This window comes from Salmo salar, chromosome 21, assembly GCF_965601325.2.
Source record: "Salmo salar chromosome 21, fSalSal1, whole genome shotgun sequence".
NCBI classification, from domain to species: Eukaryota; Metazoa; Chordata; class Actinopteri; order Salmoniformes; family Salmonidae; genus Salmo; species Salmo salar.
In genome coordinates this window covers 31160843-31174820 of record NC_138311.1, presented here as the reverse complement: position 1 = coordinate 31174820, position 13978 = coordinate 31160843, and positions in this window count along the sequence as shown.

The following is a 13978-nucleotide window of genomic DNA, read 5'->3' as shown; positions in this document are numbered from 1 at the left end:
TGAGATGCAGTGCCTTAGACCGCTGCCCCAATTGGGAGCCCTACACATACACATACAAGCAGTGCAGGAGTGTGTGTAGCAGGATGAATGTGTGAATGTGTGTGTATGGCATGAGGAGTGTATGTAGCAGGAGTGTGTGATGAGAGGATTGTGTGTATAGCAAGAGGTTTGTGTGGGGCAAGAGACGTGAGTGTGTGTTGAGGTAGAAACAGTGCTGAAAGGTAGAAACAGTGCTGAGAGGCAGAAACAGTGCTGAGAGGTAGAAACAGTGCTGAGTGATAGAAACAGTGCTGAGAGGTAGAAACAGTGGGAGGTAGAAACAGTGCTGAGAGGTAGAAACAGTGCTGAGAGATAGAAACAGTGTTGAGAGGTAGAAACAGTGTTGAGAGGTAGAAACAGTGTTGAGAGGTAGAAACAGTGCTGAGAGGTAGAAACAGTGCTGAGAGATAGAAACAGTCCTGAGAGATAGAAACAGTGTTGAGAGATAGAAACAGTGCTGAGAGGTAGAAACAGTGCTGAGAGATAGAAACAGTGCTGAGAGATAGAAACAGTGTTGAGAGATAGAAACAGTGCTGAGAGGTAGAAACAGTGCTGAGAGGTAGAAACAGTGCTGAGAGATAGAAACAGTGTTGAGAGGTAGAAACAGTGTTGAGAGGTAGAAACAGTGCTGAGAGGTAGAAACAGTGCTGAGAGATAGAAACAGTGCTGAGAGATAGAAACAGTGTTGAGAGATAGAAACAGTGTTGAGAGATAGAAACAGTGCTGAGAGGTAGAAACAGTGCTGAGAGATAGAAACAGTGTTGAGAGATAGAAACAGTGCTGAGAGGTAGAAACAGTGCTGAGAGGTAGAAACAGTGCTGAGAGATAGAAACAGTGTTGAGAGATAGAAACAGTGCTGAGCGATAGAAACAGTGCTGAGAGGTAGAAGCAGTGCCACCTGCTGCTGTTGGGTCCTGTGCCAAGGGGATGTGACTCACTGTCCATGCCACGGATGGGTAGGCAGGGGCCATTAACACATTAAACACACGCATGCATGTACACACATGAACAGACACGCACAGCAGCAATTAAACCCACACAAACACTCTGCTGCACAGTACACACACTCTTTATTACGGTGGGAATCAAACCAGTAAGTATATACACACACACACACACACACACACACACACACACACACACACACACACACACACACACACACACACACACACACACACACACACACACACACACACACACACACACACACACACACACACACACACACCACACACCTGCCATTAACACATTAAACACTCCAGTACGTTTGCCGATGTCCATGCAAATGTTGTCTCTCTGCAGCATGACTCATGCAGTATCACATTGATAACTCAGCACTTCCTCTGACATCATCAGCAACCCCCAGGTCCTATTGATTCTCAGTGGCAGTAAAAAAAAAAACATCTTCAGGTAGCCCTCTGGAGAGGATCCTCCCACAGACACACAGGCGTGATGCAGGGAGCCTCTTCCTGAGGATTCCAATCTGCATAACGGAAAAAGCCCTGGGCTGCGTTTCAGATCTAAAGCCGGCGGGTTATGGGCTACGGATTCAGAACGGGTCTTGTTGAAGAGGGCAGGCATTTTCACTTTCATCTTCTCTAAGTACAGTGCATTGAGATAAAGTGCTTTCAAATAAAGCTCGACCTGAGAAGAAGTGCTGTATTTTGAATTAGTTGATTTGGATTCTGGAACTAACTAATTCTATGTGTTAATAATACTACTCTCTTGGTTTTCTAATGGAACATACAGTATAGGACATTCTGTAGTGGGATCCCTCAGTGACATTTAACACTGACTAGGTCAGAGACAACATGTTCATCAGGCTCCGCTGAAGTGCCTTCTGACTGCTATAGACCCTCTCCTTGCTCAGCAATTACTGTTTAATAGAGCACAGCTGAAAATAAATGTGTCTGTCACTCTCCATGAAGACGGAGCCAAGTTAAGAAAGTGCAGAGGCTGAGGTTACAGAGCCATGAGGTAATCCAGGGGTCAACATACTTACAGTGCTGTGCAATTGCAGGGCTGAGCTGAGTGTAGGCTGTAAGGCTTCCCCCTGAACTGAACTTAATGGGGTGTTGAATGAAAGTGAGGGGTCTGAGTTGAAAGAGGTGCATTGGTCTGTTGGGAAGGGGCTGACTTGAAAGTGGTGCATCCGTTTGTGGGTGAATGTTGTCTTTTACTGAAAGGATCCTCTTGTTATCACTGGTGTGAAAAGTCACCTAACGCGAGCCTCAATGTTCATTTGTCTGCGATGACAGTGGTTTCCAATCCCCGTTGCATTGGGAGGGACCCATGTAAATATTTTGAAGTTATTTTTCTGACCCATGAGGTAAAGAAAATCAGACTTTCTAGCAAAACCCGTTTTAACCTAACTTAAGCCACAACTGAAAAGGGATCAGTCCCCAGTCCCGACTCTTAATTTGGGAGAGCAGAGGTTGACACTTTCTAAATGATAATCACAAAGCAAACATGGACCCATAAACTTTCGCCTTATGGGGACTTCATTTGAGTGTTACCAACTTTATGGGGACTTCATTTGAGTGTTACCAACTTTATGGGGACTTCATTTGAGTGTTACCAACTTTATGGGGACTTCATTTGAGTGTTACCAACTTTATGGGGACTTCATTTGAGTGTTACCAACTTTATGGGGACTTCATTTGAGTGTTACCAACTTTATGGGGACTTCATTTGAGTGTTACCAACTTTATGGGGACGCGTCTGTGTGTTACTAGACCTATTGGATTATCTCGTTTTCCAGTAACCTCACCAAGCTGTTTAAAAGAGAGAGGGTCAGTTTTTCCACATGAGAGAAAGATGCTCCATCCTTGATCTTTATCCCTTCCGTTTCTTTCTCCCTGCCCATATACCCTTTGCCTCCATCTCCCATCCATCTTATCCCTGTTCTTTTCTACCACATTTTCTCACTATATCCCTCTCTCCCTCCTGCTCTCCTTCATTTTGGATCCCCTTTCCTAACATAACCAGACGCTTTTGTAGGAGACTGAGGCCAGATGAAACACTAGGATGACTAATAACATAAACACAGCAGGAACTACATGCCCAATCCATCAGTGTTTCCCAAATATCTCTCAGACACTAAAACACTTAACATGTTTTAGACAGCCCACATGTTAATGATGGAAGACATTACTAGGCATAAATAATATTAATTGTAAACATGTCTATACAGTAACAGCGCAGTGTCTGAGGCAAAAGTGTGACACCAATCAGGCCCCCAAGGACTGGAGTTGCACATACTTGATGTAGCGCAATAGTATGTTTTCCATTCAGTGGTATTGCAACAGAGAGAGGAGCACTATCCTCCATCCTCTGAACAAGCTGGGGGCATTGCATTGAGTGAAACCGGTGATAGTCAGTGTGATCTTAAAAAAATATATGAACAATACTATGACTCTCCCATTACATGGAACGTCCACAGTCTTATGTGACATGTCTGCTAAAATGTTTTATCTGGTTCTTCAACAATAGATGGAACAGACAAGGTTAACTTTGATTCTATACAAGTAAAGACCAACAAAATCCAATTACATGGAATGTGCACAGGCTCCATGATGTCAAAAGAAAACATATTGTTCTTGAACATTTAAAGAGATTGTCAGCAGATGTGGTTTCCTGCAAGAGTTACATTTCAAAAAAGGAGAAATTGAATATTTAAAGAAGAACTGGGTTGGAGAGGCCTATGCTGCTAGCTACTGTAGTAACAGCAGACGGGTAGGTATCCTGATAAATAACAATACACCTTTTCCCTTATAGCCCAGCACACAGACCAAAAATTCAGTTTTCTAATGTTAAATTGTAATTTACATAATGCAAAAATACACATTGATTTCATTGTATATCGCCCCAGGGGCAATTTTGGTGTTTTTAGATATAATTCAAGCTATATTAGATCAAATCCAGACAGGAACTATTATTTTAGCAGGCAACCTAAATCACACATTCGGCAAGTTAGACAGACATAGTAATAAAAAAAGGCAAATTCAAGGAGCCTCCAAAGAAGCTGAAAAAGGTCATATCTACAAATAATTTACAAGAAACCTGGAGATTACTATTCCCAACTACAAAAGACTACTCCTTTTTTTCTCAAAGTAAGAAAAGCTATTCAATAATTGTCTACATTTTTATTTCCAAAAATGCACTCAACAATTTACTGGGTTAAAAAAATCTATGACATAGTGATATCGGCTCATTCTCCTGTATCATGCTTAATTACACCAACAGAAAATGCACTTAGTGACAGAATACCCTAAATGTAATATATACAGTGCATTAGTTAAGTATTCAGACCCCTTCACTTTTTCCACATTTTGTTACAGTACAGCCTTATTCTTAAATGGATAAAAAAATCTAAACAATCTGTACGCAATACCCCATAAAGACAAAGTGAAAACAGTTTTTTAGATTTTTTTATAAATGTATTAAAATAAAAAAACAGAAATAACTTATTTATATAAGTATTCAGAACCTTTGCTATGAGACTCAAAATTAAGCTCAGGTGCATCCTGTTTCCATTGATCTACAACTTGATTGGGGTCCACCTGTGGTAAATTCAATTGATTGGACATGATTTGGAAAGGCGCACACCTGTCTATATAAGGTCCCACAGTTGACAGTGCATGTCAGAGCAAAAACCAAGCCATGAGGTCAAAGAAATTGTCTGTAGAGCTCCGAGACAGGATTGTGTCGAGGCACAGATCTGGAGAAGGGAACTTTTCTGGAGCATTGAATGTCCCTAAGAATACAGTGGGCTCCATCATTCTTAGATGGAAGAAGTTTAGAACCACTAAAACTCTTCCTAGAACTGTCCGCCCGTCCAAACTGAGCAACCGGGGGAGAAGGGCCTTGATCAGGGAGGTGACCAAGAACCTGATGGTCACTCTGATAGAGCTCCAGAGTTCATCTGTGGAGATGGGAGAACCTTTCCCTAAGGACAAACATCTCTGCAACACTCCACCAATCAGGCCTTTATGGTAGAGTGGCCAGACGGAAACCACTCCTCATTAAAAGGCACATGACAGCCCGCTTGAAGTTTGCCAAAAGGCACCTAAAGACTCTCAGACCATGAGAAACAAGATTCTCTGGTCTGATGAAACCAAGATTGAACTATTTGGCCTGAATGTCAAGTGTCACGTCTGGAGGAAACCTGGCACCATCCCTACGGTGAAGCATGGTGGTGGCAGCATCATGCTGTGGGGATGTTTTTCAGCGGCAGGGACTAGGAGATTAGTCAGGATCGAGGGAAAGATGAACAGAGCAAAGTACAGAGAGATCCTTGATGAAAACCTTCTCATGGACCTCAGACTGGGGCGAAGGTTCACCTTCCAACAGGACAATGACCCTAAGCACACAGCCAAGACAATGCAGGAGTGGCTTCAGGACAAGTCTCTGAATGTCCTTGAGTGGCCCAGCCAGAGCCCAGACTTGAACCCAATCGAACATCTCTGGAGAGACCTGAAAATAGCTGTGCAGCAAAGCTCCTCGTCCAACCTGACAGAACTTGAGAGGATCTGCAGAGATGAATGGGAGAAACTCCCCAAATACAAGTGTGCCATGCTTGTAGCGTCATACCCTTGAAGACTCAAGGCTGAAATCGCTGCCAAAGGTGCTTCAACAAAGTACTGACTAAAGGGTTTGAATACTTATGAATATGTAATATTTCAGTTTTTTATTTGTAATACATTTGCAAAAATGTCTAAAAGCCTGTTTTTGCTTTGTCTTTATGGGGTATTGTGTGTAGATTGAGGGAAAAAAAACTTTTCATCCATTTTAGAATAAGGCTGTAGTTCAAATGTGGAAAAAGTCAAGGGGTTTGAATACTTTCCAAATGCATTGTACGCAAATAACAACCTTTACCATTACAAATGTAGACAGAGAAAAGCCAGCCCAGACATAATTTTTGATGCATTTAAGGCGGCATTAAGGAAATTATCATCTCATACTCGATCAAAAATTACATTTGAATTTGAAATAAAAATAAAAATAAATAAATAAATAAATCACTATCTTAGAAAAAGCCTGTAAAAAATCTTTACAAGCTATAAAATGTCTGAACTTTAGCAGGAATATGATCTTTTACTTTTAAGAGAGCCAACAACTACAGGTTAAACTCAAATAAAGCATACTATTTAATGGCAAATAAACCTGGTAAACGTCTCGCAGCCCTTACAAAATGAATACACGCCAAACCAGTTATAATTTTAAAAGATAAAGATACAAATGCTTTAATTAGAAATAACAACGTTATTAATGACTATTTTTAAAGCTTCTATGAAAATCGATATCAATTAAACAGTTGTACTGATCCTACAGTCTTCTTAGACTCAACAACCCTGAAGCAACTATCAGCAGACAAAATAAATCATCACTAAAAATGGAAATCACCCAAAGAAATATTAGACACTGTTAAAACATTTATGGTGAGAAAAACAGCAGGTACAGATAGCTTTCCCATAGAATTTTATTTAACATTTTGCGACAAAGTAGCACCCCTATTTACACAAATGACAACACACACGTCACTCAATTCAGTACTTCCTAGTTCATGTATCAAACAGTTATTTCAGTTATATTAAAACCAGAAAATTCTGGAGAGCACCCTGCTGATTACAGACCCATAAGTTTAATAAATTGTGAGAATCAAATAATAACAAAGCTCATAAGCAACAGAACGGCAAAAGTCTTAATACATATGAACCAAACAAAGGTTATTAAAAATAGACATTTACAAACAAATACAATAACATGTTTCAGTATAATACAATACGCTAAAAAACACAATATTAATTTATAAATAATGCCTGTAGTTTCCAATTCAAAACTTTGGACGCCTTCAACTTTCCAGCTGAAATAATACATTTAATACAAATATAAACTTAATTGCAGATGATCTCCTGATAATCTTGACCAATATTGAAAACTCAATGCCACCCTTGCTGTCACGACAGTGACGGATGGTGGCGCCCCTCCTCGGCCGGGCGGAGCTCGGCGGTCGTCGTCGCCGGCCTACTAGCTACCATCGATCCCTTTTTGTTTCACTTTCGTTTGGTTAGGTCTAGGTAGGCACGCACCTGTTTTGGGTTAGTCATTAGTAAGGGGGGGTTATTTAGGTTAGCGTAGGATGTATGTGGTTGTACGTGATTGTGTTGCTTGTCCGGGTTTTTTGCGTTCGAAAAGAACGTGTACTGAGTTTTTCCTTCTGCCAGTGGTTTATTTTGTTTGTGTACACCACCGCAGAATCTTTCAGGGCTGCGCCCCTATACTTTGTCGACCACGTACAGTGCTTCCAATAAAGAAGTGTGGTCACGAACTCTCTCTGTCTCCTGCACCTGACTCTACCTCTCCTGTTCCTCGAGCCAGCCCGTGACACTTGCAAAAAAAAAAAAATCGGAATATTCCAAAATATCTAAAATTTTTCTGGAAAAAATGCAATAATGGCAATAGGAAAAATAAAAATAATATTAATGATCTACAGAAATCCTTTAAGTGGACCACAAAAAAAGATCAAATACTTAGGAAGCTTAATAAGTGACAACAAACATATAAAGATAACTTTATCCCATTACTCAACAATATGAAAGCAGATCTATTTAAATGGTACTGTCTTCCCATAAATCTTACAGGTAGAATAAACCTCTTCAGAATGGCATGGCTCCCAAAGTTTTTGTATTTATTCTCGGTAGTACCAATTACCCCACTGAAGACATTCTTTAAAAGGTACACTCTGCCATAACAGACTTTATATGGGCAAATAAAACTCACAAAATAAAAAGGGAAGTTTTATATCTCCTTAAGTCTGAAGGTGAGTTTAAACTCCTGGACTTTAAATTGTATCAAATGGGCACCCAAGGCTTTTACTTGAGACATAGTGTTAAATGAACTAAAGAGGATATATGGGTAAATATTGAAGATGCACATGCTCACTGCTAGAATCTTTTCATGTGTATTTTTTCAAAGGATACTGTAAAGCTAAGAACATTAAGAACTTGATAGTTCAGAAAAATATATCAATATGAAGGAAAATGAAACAGATTCTACAAGAACCAATGTCACTCCCAAAAAACACAACACTATTGAACAATCATTGGATAGCGTTTCAGAATACACTGATGAATTGGTCCACATGGAAAACTAAAGGCATACAGTGCCTTCAGAAAGTATTCAAACCCCTTGACTTGTTCCACATTTTGTTGTGTTACAGCCCAAATTCAAAAGTGATTAAATTGATGTTTTCTTTCACCCATCTACACACAATACCCCATAATGACAAGGTGAAAATATGTTTTTAGAATTTTTGCAAATGAATTGAAAATAAAATACAGAAACATATCATTTACATACAGTACTTGGTCTTTTACAAAATAGGGCTATCTTCTGTATACCAACCCTACCTTGTCACAACACAACTGATTGGCTCAAACACAATAAGAAGGAAAGAAATTCCACACCTGTTAATTGAAATGCATTCCATGTGACAACCTCATGAAGCTGGTTGAGAGAATGCCAAGAGTGTGCAATGCTATCAAGGCAAAGGGTGGCTACTTTGAAGAATCTAAAATATAAAAGTTGAACACTTTTAAGTACTTTTTTGGTTACTACATGATTCCATATTATTATTTCATAGTTTTGATGTCTTCATTTTTACTCTACAATGTAGAACATAGTAAAAATAAAGAAAAACTCTGGAATGAGTAGGTGTGTACAAACCTTTGTATTCAAACTTAAGTATTCACACCCCATAGTCAATATTTTGTAGAAGCACCTTTAGGAGCAATTACAGCTGTGAGTGTTTCTGGGTCTCTAAGAGCTTTCCACACCTGGATTGTGCACATTTTACCATTATTATTTTCACAATTCTTCAAGCTCTGTCAAATTGGTTGTTGTTCATTGCTAGACAACCTTTTTCAGGTTTTGACATATATTTTCAAGTAAATTTAAGTGAAAAAAGTAACTTGGCTACTCAGGAACATTAAATTTCTTCTTGGTAAGCAACTCCAGTGTAGATTTGGCCTTGTGTTTTAGGTTATTATCCTGCTGAAAGGGGAATTCATCTCCCAGTGTCTGGTGGAAAGCAGACTGAACCAGGTTTTCCTCTAGGATTTTGCCTGTGCTTAGCTCCATTCCGTTTCTTTTAGATCCTGAAAAACTCCTGAGTCCTTAACTTTTTAGGGTATAGGGGGCAGTATTTTCGATTTCGGATGAAAAGCATGCCCAGAGTAAACTACCTAATTCTCGGGCCCAGAGTCAAATATTTGCATATTATTATTAGATTTGGATAGAAAACACTCTGAAGTTTCTAAAACGGTTTGAATGATGTCTGTGAGTATAACAGAACTCATATGGCAGGCAAAAACTGGAGAAAAATCCAACCAGGAAGTGGGAAATCTGAGAATTGTAGTTCTTCTTTTGAATCCCTATCGAAACTACAGTGTCTGTGGGGTCACGTTGCACTTCCTAAGGCTGTCAACAGCCTTTAGAAACTTGTTTCCTCCTTCTCCTGTTACTGGGCAGAGAATAGTAGCTCAGTCAATGAGTGGACTGCCTATGGACAAAGGGCTTGGGTATGCGCGAGCCCGTGAATGCGCAGTGCCTTCTTTTTCTTCTTGAATGAATACGCTATTGTCCGGTTGGAATATTATCGACATTTATGTTAAAAAGACCCTAAGGATTGATTATAAACAACGTTTGACATGTTTCTATGACCGGTAATGGAACATTTTGACTTTTCGTGTCCTGATTTACGCTCGCGCGTTATGCCTTTGGATAGTGAACTGAACGCACGAACAAAACGGAGGAATTTGGACATAAATATGGAGTATTTCGAACAAAACAAACATTTATTGTGGAAGTAGGAGTCCTCGGAGTGCATTCTGACGAAGATCAGCAAAGATAAGAGAATATTTATAATACTAATTCTGAGTTTAGTTGATCCCAGAACTTGGCGGGTATCTGTATAGCTTGCTTTGATGGCTGAGGTCTGTACTCAGAATATTGAAAAATGTGCTTTCTCCGTAAAGCTATTTTAAAATCTGACACAGCGGTTGCATTAAGGAGAAGTATATCTATAATTCTTTCAATAACTGTTGTAAATTTTATCAACGTTTATGATGAGTATTTTTGTAAATTGATGTGCTCATTCACCGGCGGTTTTGGTGGGAATACATTTTCTGAACATCACGCGCCAATGTAAAATGCTGTTTTTGGATATAAATATGAACTTTATCGAGCAAAACATACATGTATTTTATAACATGAAGTCCTATGAGTGCCATCTGATGAAGATCATCAAAGGTTAGTGAATATTTTAGCTGTACTTTTGGTTTTTGTGATGCATGTCTTTGCTCGGAAAATGGCTGTGTGGTTTTTCTTGTGAAGTTTATGTCCCAACATAATGTAATTTTATGCTTTCGCAGTAAAGCCTTTTTGAAATCGGACAATGTGGTTAGATTAACAAGAGTCTTATCTTTAAAATGGTGTAAAATAGTTGATTGTTTGAGAAAATGAAATTATGAGATTTTTGCTGTTTTGTATTTCGCGCCATGCTATTTCATTGGCTGTTGAATAGCGTGTCCCGCTAGCGTCCCACCTATCCCAGAGAGGTTTTAACAATTACAGGCATATCCATAAAATTATGCAGCCACCACTATGCTTGAAAATATGCAGAGTGATACTCAGTAATGTGTTGTATTGGATTTGCCCCAAACGTAACACTTTATATTCAGGACAAAAAGTTAATTGCATAGCATATTTTTGAATATTTTTATTCTGTACAAGCTTCCTTCTTTTCACTCTGTCAATTGGGTTAGTATTGTGGAGTAACTACAATGTTGTTGATCCATCCTCAATTTTCTCCTATCACAGCCAATAAACTCTGCAACAGTTTTAAAGTCACCATTGGTCTCATGGTGAAATCCCTGTGCGGTTTCCTTCCTCTCCGGCAACTGAGTTAGGAAGGACACCTGTGTCTTTGTAGTGACTGGGTGTATTGAAACATCATCTAAAGTGTATGCGGGGCATTTAAGCCCTGAATGATGCCTGACAGCACTGTCTCCCAGGCTGCGTGCCGTCCCTACAGAGATGATGGACTCCACCCAAACCATCTAGGAGCCTGGACCCTCTCTTCATATTTCAAGGCTGCGTTAAGATATTGGCTCAGAGACAGACCATGTCCCACTCAGGTAATATCTCCCATCCACTCTAAGTTTTCTCGTCGTACTGTTGTCTATACTGCCAGGGGTGTTGTCAGTTGTAACCTTGTACCCATTCGTTTGAACTGCACCCTTAGATATCCTATTGTTAGCTCAAAAGAGAAGCCCACTGTGGTCTGCTCACACAGTGCTTTTAGTTCAAATATGAATTCCTTAAACTTGAATATCCCCTCGGTTTTCAAAGCACGGAGAGGGCTTGGGTTGTTGCATGATAGCATCCAAAGCCCATGTAAGTCAGTTTATATCATTCCATCATTGGTTACTCTGAGTGTTCCTAATTTTGACATTGGCTGCGGCCTCAGGCCCTATGGTGTTAACCTTGGAAAAGTAATTCCAATTTCTTATCCTTCCTCTATTGCTAATAAGGATAGACCAAATGGTGCAGTTCTATGCAATCTTATAGCCATACCAACTATATCAATATCAACCATCAGACAGGGCCTGCAACCACCTATTGAACGTAGCTTGTTTGAGTTGGAGTTTCCATGTGACTTTAAAAATCGTTAAAAAGATCTGGGCTATGCAGACAAATCTGGCTATTCTGGTATTGACTGAAGCTTGAATCATTCTGTACTCTGATATTAATATTGAGGGTTATCATGTGTTCAGAGCTGACAGACAGGGTAGAGGTGGTGGAATGGCCATTTTTATAAAAAATAATTTCTCTGTCTCTTTACTGAAATCCATTTCCCTTGACAAAGAATTTGAGCTACTATCTTTAAGACTTTGTCTGGGGAAAAATGTACCATAACTGTTATAGGGGTCTACTGTCTTCCCTCAGCTAACCTTGGTGCACTCAAGCAGTTAACTAGTTTGTTGTCTTCTTTTACTAAATCAGAATTTATCCTGGGCGACCTAAATTATGATTGGGAAATGCAGGCTTCAGACAATCTAAAAAACATGTGTAATGATCTAAATCTAACCCAGCTGGTGACTAAGCCTACACGGCCCAACCCTAGAGATCCTTCAAAGTCAAATCTGATTGATCTTATTTTAACGAATACACCAGTTTCTGCTGGTGTATTTGCCCATGACATGAGTGACCATTGCCCAGATGTTTGTGTTAGAGATGTGAGAATACAAAAATCTAAGCCCCGTGTCATCACAAAGAGGAACTTCAGTGAACAGGCTTTTTGACATTATCTTTATTTTTGTGACCTTGGATTGTATTTCAGCTATCCCTGATCCCTGAAGGGTTCTACTTCCTCCTCTCTGCCACGACAAATTAATTCAGACACTGACCTCATTACGGAAAAAAATGATATCATTGATGCATTTAATCACCATTTTATTTCAGCGGGCTATCTCTTTGAAATAACTTCAAATCAAGTCAAATTTTATTTGTCACATGCGCCGAATACAACAGGTGTAGACCTTACAGTGAAATGCTTCTAAGTCTATTCACAATGATATTGGGCTGGATAATGATAGGGGAAACGCGCTGAATGATCAGAGAAATTATAGTCTAAGCTTTTCTTTTAGGCTATTTACATAAAAATAAGTCCTGGATGCTGTGCTAGCAATAGACAAGAAATCCACAGGGGCCGACCAATTGGATCCTAGTCTGCTTACGCGTGCAGCGGCCATTATTGTTGGCTCAATAACCCACATTTTTATTTAACATTGTTACCAAGAAATATTCCAAAGGTACGGAAATCAGCTCTTGTGCTGCCACTCCATAAGGGCCGGGATAGTAGGGATCTTCATCATTATTTCAAGGCTTCATTGTCTAGCTAAGAGCCTCGAATCCTTGGTACTGTGTATGTGAAAAGTGAAAGTTATTTGCTTGGGACATCAAGTCTGTATTTACCCATTCAGATCACTGTAACCTTGGCAGAGTTGCATCTTCGACACACCTGTCCTGTTCCTCTACACACACATATACACTCAACTCTGTTCCACTCCAGGGTGTGTGCAGATGAATGAGCCAACAGGAACAGGACATTTTGCCAGTTCATATACAACATAAACTTTTGAAGTCAACTAATAATGACATTTAGAGGAGCAACCAGTGCACACATAACCAGCAATAGAAATCTATGCCCAAATATTTTCCTAAGCTTCTTTATTACCCACATCCAACTAGTCCCTTCTTCAAGAGCACAGTCAGATATATCCTTATAATGTAATTGAAAGGCTTTCTAGAAACAGACAAGGCTTAAATTTACTCATGTGTTTTGCTATGCTGCATTATTGCCAGTTCTCTTTCTGGCCATCTGGACCAGTACATCAGTGCATCTCAAGTCTTAAGTGGCTTGTTTCTTCTATTTATCTATTTTCCTTGAACTGCAGTGATCTGAAAGACCTGGAAAGGTGGAAGAAAATCACCAGTATGCAAACACCATAGTGCTTTCACCTATCCTGTGATTTCAGATCCGTGCAGATGAAGAGGAAGCCATTTTAGACTATTAAGATGCGGCCTGTATGTCTGAAGATCGTTATCTGGAAACCATATGACACAAGGGTTCTCCTCAGGTCAGATGGATGTCCAAGGGTCAGGCCCTGCTCTCTGCCTAGCCATCCTGACCTGTCAGCCCATTGTCACGCCAACTGATGACAGACTGAGAAATGAGGGGTGGATGCGAGCAGGAGAGGCCGCCATCCCAATTTGGACAGATGGAAGAAACATTACTGAACTGATCAAATCACTTAGATGAACAGAAACAAAACACAAAACTGTGAAAAAATAATATCTCTGCACTGACATG